Source organism: Schistocerca nitens, chromosome 3, assembly GCF_023898315.1.
Source record: "Schistocerca nitens isolate TAMUIC-IGC-003100 chromosome 3, iqSchNite1.1, whole genome shotgun sequence".
NCBI lineage: Eukaryota > Metazoa > Arthropoda > Insecta > Orthoptera > Acrididae > Schistocerca > Schistocerca nitens.
The window spans coordinates 780,241,302-780,260,107 of record NC_064616.1 but is presented as its reverse complement, the minus strand read 5'-3'; the positions used below and the strand labels follow the sequence as shown (position 1 = coordinate 780,260,107).

At 42.8% G+C, this 18,806-nt stretch overlaps 1 protein-coding gene and 1 pseudogene across 1 annotated transcript in view; both read right to left on the bottom strand.

The window, feature by feature from the left end:
- Window positions 1-16,551, bottom strand: part of LOC126248794 (steroidogenic acute regulatory protein-like) — a 161,125-nt gene extending 144,574 nt beyond the window's left edge. Inside the window, exon 1 of the mRNA XM_049950180.1 lies at window positions 16,421-16,551. The gene's annotated coding sequence lies outside the window, so the exon portion shown is untranslated. The remainder of the gene's footprint in view (window positions 1-16,420) is intronic.
- LOC126250375 (5S ribosomal RNA) lies at window positions 13,144-13,261 on the bottom strand (annotated as a pseudogene).
- Window positions 16,552-18,806: the final 2,255 nt, after the last annotated feature.

Below are 18,806 nucleotides of genomic sequence, written 5' to 3'. Positions count from 1 at the left end.
GCCTGTTATGACTTGGGCACAGTGAAATGTGGAGTACCACAGAGATCAGTGCTTGTTCTCTAACTATTTGTAATCTTTATCAGTGATCTGTCATGGTGTAGAGCTGGAAAGCACGCTGCAGACTACAGAACAATTATGACTGACAAAGTATCCAACTGCAGTCTAGAGAACACCTCTATCACTATATTCAAAGAAGCTTTAGATCAGTTCACTTCAAACGGACTATCCCTCAATGTTCATTCAATTTCACATAGCACATAATAGGAATACATTGAAATACAATATAGTAACAAAGAAATATTGACAGCTGAGGCTTCCAAATTCCTGGGATTGCACATTGTTTAAAGTTCACATCTACATCTAAATAGACACTCCACAAGCCACTGCATGGTGCATGGTGGTGGGTACCCTGTAGCACTACTAGTAATTTTCTTTTTTGTTCCACTCACAAATAGAGTGAGGTGAAAAACTGTCTATATGCCTCCGTATGAGACCTAGTTTCTTGTATCTTATCTTTATGGTCCTTATGCACAATGTATGTTGGCACCAGTAGAATCTATCAATAGACAGCTTCAAATGCCGGTTCTCTAAATTTTTTCAATAGCATTCCTTGAAAATAACATCACCTTCCTTCAGGGATTCCGGCTTGAGTTCCTGAAGCATCTCCATAACAATTATGTGTAGTTCAAAACTACCAGTAAGAAATCTAGCATTCCTTTAGTCAGACCTGATATGGGTCCCAAACACTTGAGCAGTACTCAAGAATATGTTGCCAGCATTCTATATGTGGTTTCCCTTACAGATGAACCACACTTTCCTAAAATTCTCCCAATAAACCAAAGCTGACCATTTTCCTTCCATATCACAATCCTTACATGTTTGTTCCCTTTCACATTGCTTTGCAACATTACACCCACATTTTTAAATAATGTGACTGTGTGACTGTGTCAAGCAATACACTACTATTGCTGCATCTGAATATTATGGGTCTGCTTTTCCTACTCATCTGCATTAACTTACATTTTTTCACATTTAGAGCTAGTTGCCATTCATCACACTAACTAGAAATTTTGTCTAAGTCACCTTGTATCCTCCTAAGTCACTCAGCTTCGAAACCCTACTGTACAGCACAGCACAACTGCAGATTGCTGCCTACCCTGTCCACCAAATCACTTATGTATATAGAGAACAACAGCGGTCCTATCACACTTCCCTGGGGAACTCCTAACGATACTGTTGTGATGAACACTCACTGTTGAGAACAACATACTGGGTTCTATAACTTAAGAAGTCTATTCCATATGCTCGTACCTTTGTTAACAGCTTGCAGTGGCGCACCATGTCAAATGCTTTCTGGAGATCTAGAAATATGGAATCTGCCAGTTGCCCTTCATCCATAGTTTGCAGTATACCATATGCAAAAAGGGAAAGCTGAGCTTAGCACAAGTGATCCTTTCTAAAGCCATGGACAAAAGCTTCTCAGTCTCAAGAAAAATTTATTATATTCGAACTGAGAATATGTTCAAGGATTCTGCACCAAGCTGAAGTTATAGAAATTGGTTTGTAATTTTGCAGGTCCATTCTTTTACCCTTCTTATATACAGGAGTCACCTGTGCTGTTTTCCAGTTCCTTGAGACTTTGTGCTGAATGAAATATTCACGATATATGCAAGCTAGGTAAGAGGTCAATACCATATAGTGGTCTTTGTACAACAGAATTGGGATTCCACCCGGACTTAGTGACTTATTTGCTTTCAAATCTTTCAGTTGTTTCTCTACACCAGGGATGCTTATTACAATGTCGTCATAAGGAAGTCTGTCCTATGGTCAAATGAAGGTATGTTTTTATGGTTTTCCAGTGTGAACGACTTCTTGAATAAGAAATTTATAACTTTTGGCTTTCTTTTTGCTATCTTCAATTGCCACAACAGACTGGGCAACAAAGAACTGGATGGAAGCCTTAGATCCACTTAGCAATTTTACACAGGACAGGACCAGAATTTTCTCAGGCTCCCTGCATGCACAAATCTCTACTAAACTTTGCTCGTCATCATCTGTGTGTTCTCTTTTGCACAAAGAGGGCAACAGCCTCTGCTTCCTCAGCATTTTCCAAATTTTGTTATTAAACTATGGTGGGTCTTTCCATCCTTAATCCTTTTACTAGGCACATAACTCTCCAGACCACAATTTGCTTGAAGTCTGCCCATAATTCCTCCATGTCCATCCTACTGGAACTAATTGATGTCAATTCACTGTCTAGGTGAAATGCTAACAACTGCTTATCTGCTCTTTCTAGCAGAAAAAAGCTCCAGCCTTCTTGACTGGTTTATTAACTTTTATAACCAAAGTTGCCATAATGACACCATGATCGCTAATCCCCGTTTCTATACTGGAGTTGTCGATAAGGTATGGCCTATTTGTAGCTACAAAGTCTAAGATATTTCCATTGTGTGTGAGCTGCAAAGCTATCTGCTCAATACAATTTTCAGAAAATGTGTTCAAAGGTATTTTGCATGACTGTTTATCTGTACCTCCTGCATGAATCCACAGACATCACAGTCTATACTCAGTAGGTTAGAGTTGCCTCCAACTAGTACTGCATGATCTGGGTATTTACATGCTGCTGACCAAACATTTTTTTTAATGGCTCTAGAACTGTCACAGTGTAATCAGGTGGCCGGTAAAAACATCCAACAATTAACATGATTTCATCTTGGCCTGTCACACTCAACTTCAACCTCAATAGAGAGAATATTTTTGTCAGCTGCAATGAACACTCCCCCTCCTATCGCCTGTAATCTGTCTTTCCAATATACATTCCATAACTTGCCAAACATCTCAGAGCTTTCCACTTCAGGTTTCGGCCAGCTCTCATTCCCACAAATAATCTGAGCTTGAGAACCTTCTTGAAGGTTCTTGAAGGGCAGTAAATTCAGGAACTTTATTACAAATACTTTAATCACTTACTGATAAAATTTTGAAACTCTAGGTGATTGCACAAAACAATCAGAAAAGTGCATGCTCTCTTTATAAAAAACTGATTAGTCTGATTAAAATTACTTCTCTTTGATGCTAAGGATCGGAGCACCCTCAGATCTGATGCCTGGAACACGAATCACAATCCTGATCACTGCTTTGTCTAATCTCACAGTAAAAAAATCAACCACTTTCAGTGTTAAGAAAATTTCTTATAAGATTTTCCACATATCCAACACTGCCCAATTTTTCTCAAATTTGGGTTAGTGTCCCTTTAATAAGAAAATTTCCTAGGCCTACATGGAATTTAGGCCAATAGTGGCTTATTAGAAAATCTGAATAAATGTGGAGGATGAATCCCACCGACAAGTTCAAACTATAAGTTGTTCATTGAAACTGGAATTAGCACTGCACTGAAACGTATTCCAAGAGCTTTCCATAAGGTATATACTCCTAGCTAGACAGAAGAGTGCAAAAACCTATACTAGGTATTCTGTTAAAGCAACAAACACGAAATAGCAGATGAGTTGCTGAGTAACACTGATACAGCTTGATGCATTGAATCCCTGGATTTCCATACATCAAGCATGAAAGCTTGGTCTTTGCTCAGAAAACTAGTTGGTGTGACCCAATGAGATCACACTAATGATGATGTTATCCCGAGTCAAGTTGCAGTCAACATTGTGTCCACTTACATAACTACTCAAGTCTGAGCACACACTATTACAGCTACGAAGAAATTAAAAGCACTCAAAACACATTGCAAAGCTGAAACTGAATATTCTCTACCATTTAACATTGAAGAAGTAATGATTGCCATAAAGGAAATGAAATCAGGGAAAGCCTTGAGCTTTGATGGCATACATGCAGAATTCCTTTTTCACTGTGGCAAGTAGGTGAAAAAGTGGCTGGCTGAGTTCTTCATAAACATTCTGCAAATGGGCAAATACCATACAAAATGAAACAAGCAGAAGTCATAACTATAATGAAACCAGGTAAACCAAATGACAAGCCAGAAAGTTATTGAACCATAACCTTACTTAGAATGCTATATAAGTTCCTGGAAAGACTGGTGTACAAAGGAATATGTTGTAGGATCTTTGAAAATATACTGGTTGAACTTGCAGGACTCAGACCGAAGCATTGCTGCATAGATCAAGTCCTCTACCTAACGACTTCCGTAGAAGCTGGTTTCCAGAATCAAGAGAACTCAGTGGTTGTATTCATTGATCTGATGGCTGCATATGATACTGTCTGGAGGCAAGGCATCTACTGAAACCTCTACAAGTCATCCAAAGCCTAAAAATTGACAATCTCATCCATGAAATGCTCAGTAACCAACATTTCCAAGTACTAGTGGAAAACAAGACGAGTTCACGTATCAAACTAAACAATGCGCTGCCACAGGGATCTGTTCTGGCACTCTCCTGTTCAGTTTTCACATATCAGATATGCCTGAAACCACACCAACAAAGTTTGGATATGCTGACGACTGGATGCTCTCAATGGGACAGAGATTTTGAAGTTACTGAGTCTGTATTGACCAATGAAACAACATACGTTATGAACAGCTACCAAAATCATAATTCAATATGTCATTCTCCAGTAACTCTGTGACACGTCATGGCGATCCTCTGTGCAACCATACAATGCATCTTATAACTGGTACAATCAGATCTACACCTACTTTTTGACAACCCATACTCTGTGACAGGAAAATACGCTTGTCCAAGAGAACAAAAAAACTACAGAAACTCCTTGTTCATGCAGACATTCTAACCATTAGCAACGGAAGGCTTCACTTTCATCAACCACCTCTGGAAATCACAAAGGTGTTAGTTGACAATAATTTAAATACTAATGACTACTGAAGGCACACATGGCAGTTTAAGGCTACTACAGAACAGCTAAGGGTGCCTTGCATATTGACCAAGCCACCTGGCTTTGAACTGTCACACAAGATCTGGTCGGTTCTTAACCGAATAAGAATCAACACTGGAAGGTGTCCCGATTCTCTGTACAAGTGGAAGAAAATAACTTCTTCAATTTGTCAATATGGTGCTGAAAAGTAGACTGTTTGCCGTGTAATTCTTGAATGTCCTCTGAGATCTTTCTCTAGTGATCCAACAGAGTTCCTGGTGACAACAAAGAATCAACAGATTATATTTGTCCCTTGAATATTAGTTTGTAATTTGGGAGAGTTGTAAATATTTTTTGTAGTATAGCCATATGCTAATAAATAAAAATGATAATTAAATGATACTTTGCACCTTGAAACTTAGTTCCTCCAATAACAGCTCTCAACATCATATGTAAACTGTCCACCACTGCCAATGTGTTACAACTGAACGTCAGTTCATGTGCAGTGGTCAAATAGTGTAATGTACACAGTACAGGCAAGCTATTTAACTATTATCATCAGTCACAGCTGACAAAAACATTTTCTGCCTGTGTTGGCACCTCATCTTCCTCTACCTGTTGTCTGGACCTTAAATGAGGTGCACCTAACAACCAACCTGACAATGCTCTAGGAGCATTTCATTTAAAATCACCCAAAATAAATAAATCTTGTTGTCCACATGACACAAACATTTGTGAATAATTTATGTAAGAAAGTACATGATTTTACACACACACACACACACACACACACACACACACCTCAGGAATTTTTTTGCAAGTTTCATCATCTTAATTTCTGTCAATGCCCAGTACCATACTGTTCAACATAAAAAAAGGTCAGAAGGGTGTTTGTTCCATTAAGTTACTTAAAACTAAAATTTTAAGTATCTATCCATAACATTCTAAAAAGTGTCCATTCCTTTCAGCATGTTATCAATGGGGAATATTGTGTCTGATCCAAAAATACAAGCAACTACTGTGCATGCCACACTGTCATTAAAATATTTTTTTGTAAGGGCTCCAGCAAACAGCACCACGAAGTGGCCATGAGTTAACTGAGGAAGGTCTGCTTGGTCTCAAGAATTTGACCTTTGCATCTCTGTGTTTTTGACTGATCTCCAAAATGTTTTCAAGTTATCATTGGTTATCACAAATAGCTGCAGAGAATATTTCTTCTTTAAGTGATGGAGGCCTTATTTTGAAGCCCCGAGATTAACTTGTATGAATTCAGTAGATGACACACACTTTATCAGCAATCTGCTTTCATTCAGTGGTATGAAAATGTAACACTTTTCCCAGGTATGGTAGAACCAGTTTCATATTGTTTTTGCGGCATATTTGTGGATTTTGTTTCTCCTCTGTCGTAACAGAAAATGTTCATATTCCTGGAACACAACTTTGGGAAATTTTAAACAACATTTTGGACTCAAAATACGATGCTGCGAACTTTCTTTTGTTGCTAAATGTTTTATAGTACCACCAGACCCATTACATGTGTTTTGCCATGACTTGTGGCAAAAAATTTCGTCTTGCAGTTATCCCACGATCTTGATTGTGATCGTACGAATTTACAAAGTTCTTACAGTTTTTATATCATCCAGAGCAGCCATCAGCGCAAAAAATGACAAGCTGGATGTGTGGTATCTGTTCGAGTACATAGATGAGAGTAGCTTTCTGGAAAACATAAAATGTGTTTTTATCATGCTGCAAATAATCAGTTATACAATAAAATAGCATTCACTTAATGAAATCCTTTGTTTTATAGTACACAACAAAAGGATGAAAGGTAACTTGAATGTTCTACGACAAAACTCTTGTGCAGCATCCTGAAGCAGACATGTACAGTTTTCTGAAAAATCCATTATAATGATGCATGAAGTTAAGGGGTGCTTAACTATTATCATCAGTCACAGCTGACAAAAACATTTTCTGCCTGTGTTGGCACCTCATCTTCCTCTACCTGTTGGAGGGAGAGTGAGTGAGTGAGTGAGTGAGTGAGTGAGTGAGTGAGTGAGTGAGTATGGAGGGACTCCTGGATAGCCATCACCAGACAAGAGAGAGGGAAACACTGGTCGATAGCTCGTAAACCACTCAGGGAGTCACTACAGATAAATAAGGACTCACCTGAGCAGGAGCGGATATACTCTAGGTCACGAGAGATGGCGACCAGCTCGGCAGTGAAAACACTGCAGGATTGAAAACAAGCGGCGGCGGAGGGCCTCAGGAGGGACTAAGTCCTTCGGGCTATGTGCCAAATCAAGCCGAAGGCATGGGCGGGGCACACGCCAACGGGGTATACGCAGAGAGGCCCAGAAAAAGAGGTGGAAGATGGAAAACCTCAAGCCCAGAGAGAAGAGCTCTGACGCGAACCGCGATCGTACACCCCGACCGGTGCCGCCGTTCCGGAAGATGGACGACCGACTGAGGGGACAGGAGATGATAACTGAGATGCCTGGACAAGCTACAAATGTGTGTAGCATAAGCGGCCAGTAATCATTGGCACTGGAACTGCAATGGAGGTACACCTGCCTCCACAAGTATGCTGTTGACAGGGCTTGTCCAGAAAGCTCCAGTGGCGACTCGGATCCCACTCTGAAGGATGGGGTCCAGCAACCGCAATGCAGATGGGGATGCTGAACCGTAAGCCAGGCTCCCATAATCTAGACAGGACTGAATTAATGCCTGGTACAGCCGTAGAAGGGTAGACCAATCGGCACCCTAGCTGGTGTGACTCAAGCAATGAAGAGCGTTAAGAGGCCGCCAGCACGTCTGCTTAAGCTGCCGAATATGAGGGAGCCAAGTCAACCGGGTATCAAAAACCAATCCCAAAAACCGATGCGTCTCCACTACAGCAAGAGGTTCACCGTCAAGGTAAAGCCGTGGCTCAGGGTGAACATTGCGTCGCCGGCAGAAATCCGTAACGCAAGTCTTGGCAGCCAAAAACTGGTAGCCATGCGCTACAGCCAAAGACTGCACCTTTCAGATAGCACTCTGTAGTTGCCGTTCAGCAGCTTCAATGCCAGTGGAGCTATAGTATAGGCAGAAATCATCAGCATACAAGGAAGCTGAAACAGACATTCCCACCGCCGCAGCAAGCCCATTAATTGCAATCAAAAAGAGGCAGACACTTAAGACAGATCCTTGCAGTACCCCATTCTCCTGAATTCGGAAGGAACTATGGGAGGCCACAACTTGCACACGGAAGGAACAGAGCGACAAAAAATTTTGTACGAAAATCGGGAATGGACCCCGAAGACCCCAACCATGAAGAGTAGAGAGGATGTGATGTCGCCATGTTGTACCGTATACCATTCGCATGTCAAAAAAGACAGCGACCAGATGCTGACGGCGAGCAAAGGCCATACGCATGGCAGATTCCAGGCACACCATATTATTGGCGGCAGAGCGGCCCTTACAGAACCCACCCTGAGACGGAGGCAGAAGGCCCCAAGACTCAAGTAGCCAACTCAACCTCCAGCTCACCATGCGTTCGAGCAACTTGCAAAGAATGTCGGTGAGGCTAATGGGGCGGTAGCTGTCCACCTCCAGTGGGTTCTTGCCTGGTTTCAACACAGGGATTACGACGCTTTCCTGCCATTGAGACGGGAACTCACCCTCAACCAGATACAGTTGAAAATGTCTAGGAGGCATCGCTGGCAGTCCACCAAGAGGTGTTTGAGCATCTGATAGTGGATGCGAACTGGCCCAGGAGCCGTATCAGGGCAAGTGGCTAGGGCACTTTGGAATTCCCACTCACTGAACGGAGTATTGTACGATTCAGGGTGGCGCGTTTGAAATGAAAGGCTCCGATGTTCCAGCCGCTCTTTCAGGGAGCGGAAGGCCAGTGGGTAATTCACAGAAGTGGAACTCTGAGCAAAATGCTCCACTAAGCAGTTAGCAATTGTGTCAGAGTCAGTACAGACTGCTCCATTCAGTGAAAGCGCAGGTACACTGATGGGGGTCCGATAGCCATAGAGTCGCCTAATCTTGGCCCAAACCTGCGATGGAGAGATACGAGGGCCAATGGTGGAGACATACCTTTCCCAGCACTCCTGCTTGCATTGACGAATGAGGCGGCGGCTCACACGCGGAGCAGTTTAAAGGCGATGAGGTGTTCCAATGAGAGATGCCCCTTGTGATGCTGGAGTGCCCGCCTGCGATCTTTAATCGCCTCAGCGATCTCAGGCGGCCACCAAGGCACAGTCCTCCGCCAAGGGGACCCAGAAGAACAGGGAATGGCACATTCTGCAGCAGTAACGATGCCGGTGGTGACCAAGTGAACCACCGCATCAATGGCGTCATTGGAAAGAGGCTCAATAGTGGCAGTGGAGGTGAAAAAGTCCCAGTGAGCCTTATTGATAGCCCATCTGCAGCGGCGCCCAGAAGAGTGCCGCTGTGGCAGTGACAGAAAGATTGGAAAGTGGTCACTATCACACAAGTCGTCATGCATACTCCATTTGACAGATGGTAATAGGCTAGGGCTGAAGATCGAAAGGTCAATGGCTGAGTACGTGCCATGCGCCACATTGAAATGTGTGAAGGCACCATTATTTAAAGGAGAAAGGTCGAGCTGTGCCAATACTTGATCAATGATGCTGCCTCGACCTGTTGCCACTGATCCACCCCACGGAGGGTTATGGGCGTTGACATCGCCCAGTAACAGAAAAGGTGGTGGCAATTGGGCTATCAGCACAGTCAGGACATGCTGCGGGACATCACCATCCGGTGAAAGATAGAGACTGCAGACAGTAACAGCCTGAGGCGTCCACACCCGAAGAGCGACAGCTTCTAAAGGTGTTCATTGCGGGACAGACTTGCTGTAAAGGGAATGAAGGACACAGATGCAGATGCCACCAGATACCCTCCCATAAGCTGCCCGGTTCTTATAATAACCTCGATAGCCATGGAGTGCGGTGGTTCACATCGCCGGAAACCAAGTTTCGTGAAGAACAATGCAGAGGAAAGGGTGAAGGCTGAGAAGTTGTCGGTGCTCAGCAAGATGGTGGAAAAAGCCACTGCAGTTCCACTGGAGGATGACATTGTCCGTAGCCAAGAAAGGCGTGAAGGGAACGAGGGGGCAGATTACGCCGCTGGGTCACCTGCTGCCACCGATAGAGTACCTGTGCGAGTGACATCCATTGTGTCTGAGAGTCCAGCGAGATCTAGGACCTCAGCGGATGCCATAATCTCTACCTCGCCCTCAGACGCAGAGCTTAAAGGTTGGGGTGGGGTGGGTGCCACCTCAAGTTCCTTCGTCTTAGAGGTCTTCTTCTTGGATTTTTCTCGCTGCTCCTTGGGTTTCACTAGCTAGGAGGGCTTCACTGATTCAGTCTCCAGGACGGAGGAGGATCGCGAAGCCCTACGACCAGCTGCTTGTGGGCACTTATGCTTAGAAGTGGGGACGGACGTCCCCGATGGGTGGGGAGGGGGGGGTGGGGGTGTTGCTCCTGAGGTAGGTGGTGCCAAAGCAACAGGGTGGGTAGTGCCCCCCATAGGCTAGTGGACATGTGGAGTTGTACGGCTCGGTGAGCTGACTGGAATTCGCTGAACTGATGGGGCTATCATGGCTGTTGTAGCACCGGCATATGAGGAAGTCATTCGCACAGGATGGAGTCATTCATATTTCCTCTTAGCCTCAGTACAGGTCAGCCCGTCCAGGGTCTTATATTCCATGATTTTCCCCTCTTTCTGTAAGATCATGCAGTCTGGCGAGCAAGGTGAAGCATGCTCCCCACAGTTGACACAGATGGGAGGCGGGGCACATGGAGTATTGGGATGTGATGGATGTCCGCAATCTCAACATGTAAGGCTGGAAGTACAGCAGGAAGACATACGGCCGAACTTCCAGCACTTAAAGCACCGCATCGGTGGAGGGATACAGAGGTTGACATCACAGTGGTAGACCATCACCTTGACATTCTCTGGTAATGTATCACCCTCGAAGGCCAAGATGAAGGCACCGGTAGCAATCTGATTAACCTTCGGACCCCAATGAACGTGCCGGAGGAAATGAACACCTTGACACGCTTAATTGGCGCGCAGCTCGCCATCAGACTACAAAAGAAGGTCCCTATGGAAAATAACACCCTGGACCATATTTAAACTCTTATGAGCTGTGATGGTAACTGTAACATCCCCCAACCTGTCACTAGCAAGTAACCTTCATGACTGGGCAGAAGATTCCGTTTTTATCAACACTGACCCAGAGTGCATTTTGGACAAGCCCTCCACCTCCCCAAACTTGTCCTCTAAATGCTCTATGAAGAACTGAGGCTTTGTTGACATGAAAGACTCCCCATCAGCTCTCGTAAAAACTAGAAACCGGGATGAATAAGTGTCACTGCTATTCTGAGCCACACGCTCCTCCGACTGTGTGGCCAGCGAGGGGAACAATTTGCGATCCTATTTCTGAGTGTTGAATTGAGCCCGAGAACGCTTAGAGACTGCTGACAGCTGGCCACCAGCAAGAGATGATGTACCACGCTTCACTGCGGGTCATCTGCCCTGATGCCACCCACTCCGACCAAGGGCCCTCACCACAGGTGTCACCCAGCCTCAGCAAGGGCCACCTGGCAGGATGGCCATTGCCGGGAGTCCCGATGCCCCAGGGAGACAGGCATCTACTCCTTGGCATACGTGGGGGGTTAACAGCGCAGGCATCAGCACAGCGATCCCTGTGTTGTCAGAGGACTACGACCAACAGGGTACATGACTGCCCCACCACAATAGAGTGGCTACCGTGCTGGATATTAGATGCAAGGAAGTCTATGGTCGTCGTCTCCACAAAAAGCAACACTGCACAGTGCATGGTGGAAATTGCACCCAGGAATGTATCCTCGCCCAAGAGATGGAGAACGAGCGGGACAGCAATGTGACAACGAGAAAGCTGGCTAAAGGTCTCAATGCATGATGGACACAATGCACCATGTATGGCGCCCTTCCCCAATTGGCTCGCTCTTCGGAAGAATTCGGAAATATGGAGATCAAACCTGAGAGGGGATCATCAAATATAGGCTGAAATGTTTGAGACTCCTTTTAGTCGCCTCTTACGACAGGCAGGAATACCGCAGGCCTATTCTAACCCATTAACCCACAGGGGGTCTTTTTGAATTCACCAGAAAACCTGTAACATTGATTTAACAAGTGCAGCAGCTAAGGACGTAGAGGGAATAAATTCAATACACTTGTAATGTTAAAATACTTATTCTATTCTTTCTGTGCACAGCCAGATACTTCCTAGTCTCCATTAGCCCCCCCCCCCCTCCAAAACAACCAATACCAAATATAACAATAACAACAACTACCTTGCCAAAGTAGCTGCAGATGCAATCCTTAGTGTGTGAAATAATGGTTTCAACTACCATCCTGCCAAATGCGAGTCCAGTGGGGTAACCACTTCACCACCTCACTCGAGATAACTGCTCAACGACTACCTGCAGGCGAAATGAAAATTTTTCCTAAACTTTTACTCAAGTAAAGATACACATGTGTAGAGACAACCAGTCAACCCTGAACCACTAATCTCAAAGATAACCACTTAGACAGAAGACAACCATTTGTGAAATGTAGCCTTGCCTTCCTCCAATCTGTGAAACTTAACATCAAAGCATTCGTGAGAAATATGCAGTTCAACATGGACTCTGATCCACAGAGTAACTTGACATGTTTAGGAGAAGATGATAAATTGCTTACCTCAATCACACATCATTTATTAGGATGCCTTCAGGAACACACACAGTTCTCCACTAAATCCTGCAAATTCCTGTGGAAAAAGATACTTCAAGGCTATCATGCAAAACAACTTAATAGCCAGGGAATTAGACAAATCAGTGAACACTGATAGTAAGAAAGAGAAACTGAACAAAAATATTATCAAATGAAGAATTCAAACCAGAGAAATGAAAAGCTAACCCAAGAGGAGCCCAATACGATAAAACCAAAGTCATACGTCCCGTAAGTGTCAGCCTAATAAGTTCCATACATGAATACTAATTTTACACCTCATCCCATTGTTCCCCTTCTTACATTCAGATTTCATCATTTGTGGAGTAAATAAATAAATAAGCACTCCATCTTCAGGCCACGAGTGGCCTACCGGGACCATCTGACCGCCGTGTCATCCTCAGTGGAGGATGCATATAGGAGGGGCGTGGGGTCAGCACACCACTCTCCCGGTCGTTATGACGGTATTCTTGACCGAAGCCACTACTATTCAGTCGAGTAGCTCCTCAATTGGCATCACGAGGCTGAGTGCACCCTGAAAAATGGCAACAGCGCATGGTGGCCTGGATGGTCACCCATCCAAGCGCCAACCACACCCGACAGTGCTTGACTTCGGTGATCTCACGGGAACCGGTGTAGCCACTGCGGTAAGGCCGTTGCCCTAAGTATATAAATAGCTTACAGAAAATAGAACTGATGGCACTAACTGGTCCTCACCCATGAATTACAGCATTATTGAAACTAAACTCTGATAAACTGGGCTGACATTTGAGATGCTTGTCAGTTAGCATCACAAAGGAGGTATTTGTAGCTTACATAAAACTATGGATGTAATGAAGGCAGAAAGACTAGGATCCAACATCCTGACAACTATGAGGTAGTACGAGATGGAGTACAAGCTCAGTTTGGGGAAGTGAATTGGTCATGCTGTTTCAAAGGAGTCTTCTCAGTGGTCAGAATGACCAGCTGTTATGCAGAGGACCCAGGATCACTTCCCACTATTGCCAGGGACTTTTCCTTGGTGGCAGGAATGGACCAGAGGGCACTCAGCCTCAGGAGGCCAACTGAAGTACTGCTTGAAATAGAAGTAGCAGCTCCAAGATCAAGAAAGCTGACGACAGCCAGGAGAGTGATGTGCTGAACTCACATCCCTCATACCACATCCAATGACGCCATGGGCAGTGAGTTGATCTCCACTGGACCATCGTAGCCAGAATGTGAAGCTTTCAAATGTAGGATCCCGGCAGTTGCTCAAAATGATTTAGGAAAATCAAGAAAAACCTCAATCTGGATGGCCAGAGTGGTATTTTAACTGCTGTCCTTTCAAATGTGAGTCCTGTGTCTTACCATTATGCCATCTTCCCCGGTGGTGTGTACTTGTGTCACCCCTCCTCTTAATCATCGTGACCCCTCTAATTTTTACATATATTCTGAAAGAACAGACATTGTTGACGATTCACAGCTGCAAGAAATGTTTTTGAAATTAATTCACCGACTGTGAATTCCTTGACAGCAGCCATATTAGGTATAGATCTACTATCCAGGTTCATGCCCCAATCCAGCCCAAATTTTCACATGCCACTATCGGGCAGCAGATCTATAAGTAATACAACTGAAACCACGGAGTTCACAGTTAGTGAATTAATATTGAAAGTACACTCTAATTGTGTGTGTGTGTGTGTGTGTGTGTGTGTGTGTGTGTGTGTGTGTGTGTGTGTGTGTGTGTTTAAGACGAATAACATAATACCAATTAGAATTACTTTACAAAATTTGTAACAGAAGTCCACAAAAAAATCCTGGATAAAACATCCGAACCTATCTTACACAAAAGACTTTTTGTAGAAGAACAACAGCTTTTCATGGATCATTAAATGAATAATAATATGACTTATTCAGTTCATTACCACATTTGTCATTGATGCTGTAAAAATTAGTTCACAACAGTGCTATCACTAAAACATGGAAGGATGCAGTTTCACAAAGGCACCTATGTGCACAAAGAAGGACTGTGATGCGGTTGCCATAACTGCAGGAACAGCTTTGTGTAGCATCATTGCGGCATACTTCTGCCGAGTTCAATAAACCCACACACAAGGTCCATATTGGCATAGTCTTCCTCAGTAAACCTATCTATTTTGCTGTTTATAACTGTAAATGTACAACTAACAGTGTTGGAAAAACAAAACCAAGATAGAACTGACCAATACTGAATGCAAGCTTGAGGATGAAGAGTAAAGTGGGTATCACTGTTGTCAACAGCAAGTCCGGTGCCATCAGTGAATGGAACTTTCTTTCCAAACAAGATACACAGTGCATACCATTGATGTGTGCACTGTTCTACAGATATTTTCAGTGTAACACAGTTACAAACATAAATGAGGATAAGAAACCATATGAAACTGAATTACTCTAATAAGCCACAGAATACCACAGGTCCCTTACACAAAAATATTCAGAAAATATCCATTACCATTGGCCAAAATTTTATTGGTGGAGTTCAGGTTCACACTGTAGTCTGTTCAAATTGTATGCCTCTAAAGGTTCAACATGCCACTGGTGATGACATCATTGGAGAGGAAGCAAAAGTTCAAATTGTGGATGGAATTCAGTCTTGTCCTTTCAAAGGAACTGTTGCACCATTTGCCTTAAAGCAATTTGGGGAATTTACAGAAAACTTAAATCTCGATGGCCACACTGGGATTTGAGCTATTTGCCTCGCAAATAAGAGGACTGAGCCTCCCCACTGCACCACCTCATTTGGTCAACCTTTTAAGACCAAAGGTTAAGAACATTGGGATTTTCTATCATCAAATAACACTCAAACGAAGTAATTCAATTTTCTGTACTGTATGAAGTATAGATAACTATACAAAATAAGCACAATTTCGGCTTTAATTACTAATGGTTTGTTTATGTAAACATGACAAATGTTGATTCAGGGCTGAAGGGGATTATTTTATCATTCACTTCGGAAAATGTGTAAAATAAACACATAGCTGAACATATACATTTTGTTACATTGAACAAATTTCCTTTTAACTGCTGGTAGATAAGGTTGACAAGTCACAGATAATTTGTATAATGTAAGCAAATAACGGCACTATTATTGATTACATATAAAAAAATCAATGATTTCTCTCGACATAAAGTTAATAACAATCAACCACCATCTCCTTCATAAACTAGTATAGTCATTCAGTCTTTGTTTCTGCAATTTTTTACTCGGCATTACAATGGACGTGTTACCGATAATGGGGCTGTAAATAAATTTAGGGACATTACAATAAATCTTCGTGCTATCCATCACTGTACAGTGCTACACCACAAAGTGGACACCTAGCTGCAATATCGTTTTCCTAACAAATATTCTTTTTCACTAACTTCGCCGCTGAATTCACTGAAGAGCAAAACGCCAATAAAATTAATTTAAAAGAAATTTACTGAACCAGTCTCGATCTTATAATACGTTAACTTATCCACTGTCAACGTCGACTGCATATCTATCAGAAATGCACCCAACTGTGGTCCAAGACCGAGACAACTTTCAGAGCATGCACGTAGAATTAACTACTCTAATAATTTTAATACAACACAACCATCACTAATATTTATTTGTGTGGGACGCTGAGCGTATTAAGTCACATTAATTCTACGCTAGACATATAGAAGTCACTAAATTTTTTCAACAAAAACAAGCAAATATAAACTTTCGCGTTCTAAAAGTCATGTTTTCATCACATGACTTAAAGAAGAAAAAGTCGCAACATTTATGACAATACAGTTGAAGAAACTGCCAGTCCATAAACGGGCCCACACTAACCTGACATGGATAGAAACGATTTTATCATTGAATCTATCAACCACATCTGTTATCTCACATTCTCCAACAATAAACATATCACGAATGTCAGAACGCAACTCAACATGCCCAACTCCAAAACATTACTGATTACTGACAGTTGAACACAATCGATGGTAAACAAATAATCGAACTGTCAAACAATAGTAAGTGGTATCGATATTAAACGTAGTTCGATAACGTAAATCAACACTCTGCAAACCACTGTTGGGAGAACTGCATGATAAAGGGTACGTTTCATTGTATCAGTTATTATAACCTTTTCCTTATCTTTCACATATGGAGCGTGGGAAGAATGACTGTTTGAATACTTCTGAGCATGCTTAGTTACTCTAATCTTGTCGCCATAATCCCTACGAAAGCAATAAGTACGGAACTGTAGTCTACAACCATAATTTAAAGCCAGTTCTTGAAATTTTGTAAGTAGGCTTTCACAGGGTCGTTTACGTCTATCTTTAAGAGTCTGCCAGTTCAGTTCTCTCAACATCTCCCTGACGCTCTCCCGTGGGTCAAACAAACCTTTGACTATTCGTGCTGCCTTTTCTGTATGCAATGTCCCTTATTAGTCATATTTGGTACGCCTCCCATACACTTGAGCAATATTCTAGTGATCTGTAAGCAATCGCCTTTGTGGACTAACTTCATTTCCCGGGTATTCTAACAAATAAACCGAAGTCTGCCACCTCCTATACCCATGACATTATAGTCGTTAGGACACTACGTTGTCTCGTTTTCTGACGGGCGCAGTTTTAAGTTTCTGAACATTTAAAGCAAGTTGCCAATTTTTGCACCCCCTGAAATCTTATCAAGATCTGACTAAATACTTGTACACTTCTTTCAGACAGTACTTCATTATAAATTACTTCATCATCTGCGAAAAGTCCACGAGGCCAGTAATATAAAACATGAATATACACGCGCAAATCCAAAGTAGTTTTTACATATGTTGATGACTTTCCATCTGGGATAACATGCAGTATCTTCCCCATCTATAGTCTCAATTCAGTCACAGCTTTCGCTCGATACTCCGTACGATCAACTCTTGATAATAAGCGTAGCTATTGGCATTGGGTCAAATGATTTCCGAAAATCGAGAAATGTACCTGACTGCCTCCACCCACTACGTTTTCGGAATCTATACTGGCTGACATGGAGGAGGTCATTATGTTCAAGGTATCTCAATACGCGTGTACTCAGGATAACATTGACACGAAGAACAATCAGCGTTTGAGAAGCACAGCTGTGTGGCGGTAGCAGGCAGTGCAGCCAAGGGTGGTGCTATCGCTACTGGAGTACTCGTTTGTCTTCGTGATTTACTGTCGCAGTTGATAATGTACATATCGATGAAACAAATGCCGCACAAGAGTTATTCAGGGCCACTCCATCGAATGTCCCATTAAAATACCGCATTAAAGATTATTTTGTTTGTAATGGAAAACAAACGGATGCTTTCCGTGGACATTGCAAATAACTGCCCAAGCACCAGGTAAAATACGTCTGATGACTCGTAGGAGAGACACCTTGTATAAATATTATTACATAGACTAGCGACCTGGTCCAACTTCGCGTGGGTACCACTAAGTATTACGGTCGGACAACTTACGCGGTGTAGAGGTAATTTTGTTTATGGGCATGTGCGTAGAGCTATGATTGAAGTTCAGAGAACAACTTTAGGTAAGTGAATATCATCACTTCCGTATAACAGCCGGCCGGAGTGGCCGTGCGGTTCTGGGCGCTACAGTCTGGAGCCGAGCGACTGCTACGGTCGCAGGTTCGAATCCTGCCTCGGGCATGGTTGTGTGTGATGTCCTTAGGTTAGTTAGGTTTAATTAGTTCTAAGTTCTAGGCGACTGATGACCTCAGAAGTTAGGTCGCATAGTGCTCAGAGCCATTTGAACTTCCGTATAACATACCGCAGCCATCCTAATAAAGTGAGCGGGGTATAAAAAATTCCGCGCCGCCGAGTCTGATCATTCACAAACTGTTTTATATTCCGGGCAACTGCAGTTGTTGAAAGGCATGATGTTAGGAAGAACTGCGCTAACAGCTGGTAAAATTTTTGTTTATAAAAACACAACCGGTTTCGCGGCCTAAGGTGCAACTTACACGGTAAAAAGCAAAGTACAGTGTCACCACATTTTGAAGACATTAAAATTACGCGAAGAGGGACATAACATCAAAACCCCTTCAAAAATTTAAAAATACTTCATGAAAAAGAGAAGACATGTTTTGAATATATTCGAGAAAGCAGAAATTTTTAGATATAAATATTAAAACTCGCAGTTTGCATTGAATAACCAATTGGAATTAAAGTACCATAGCATTCTCGCTAATTTTGATTGTTTGT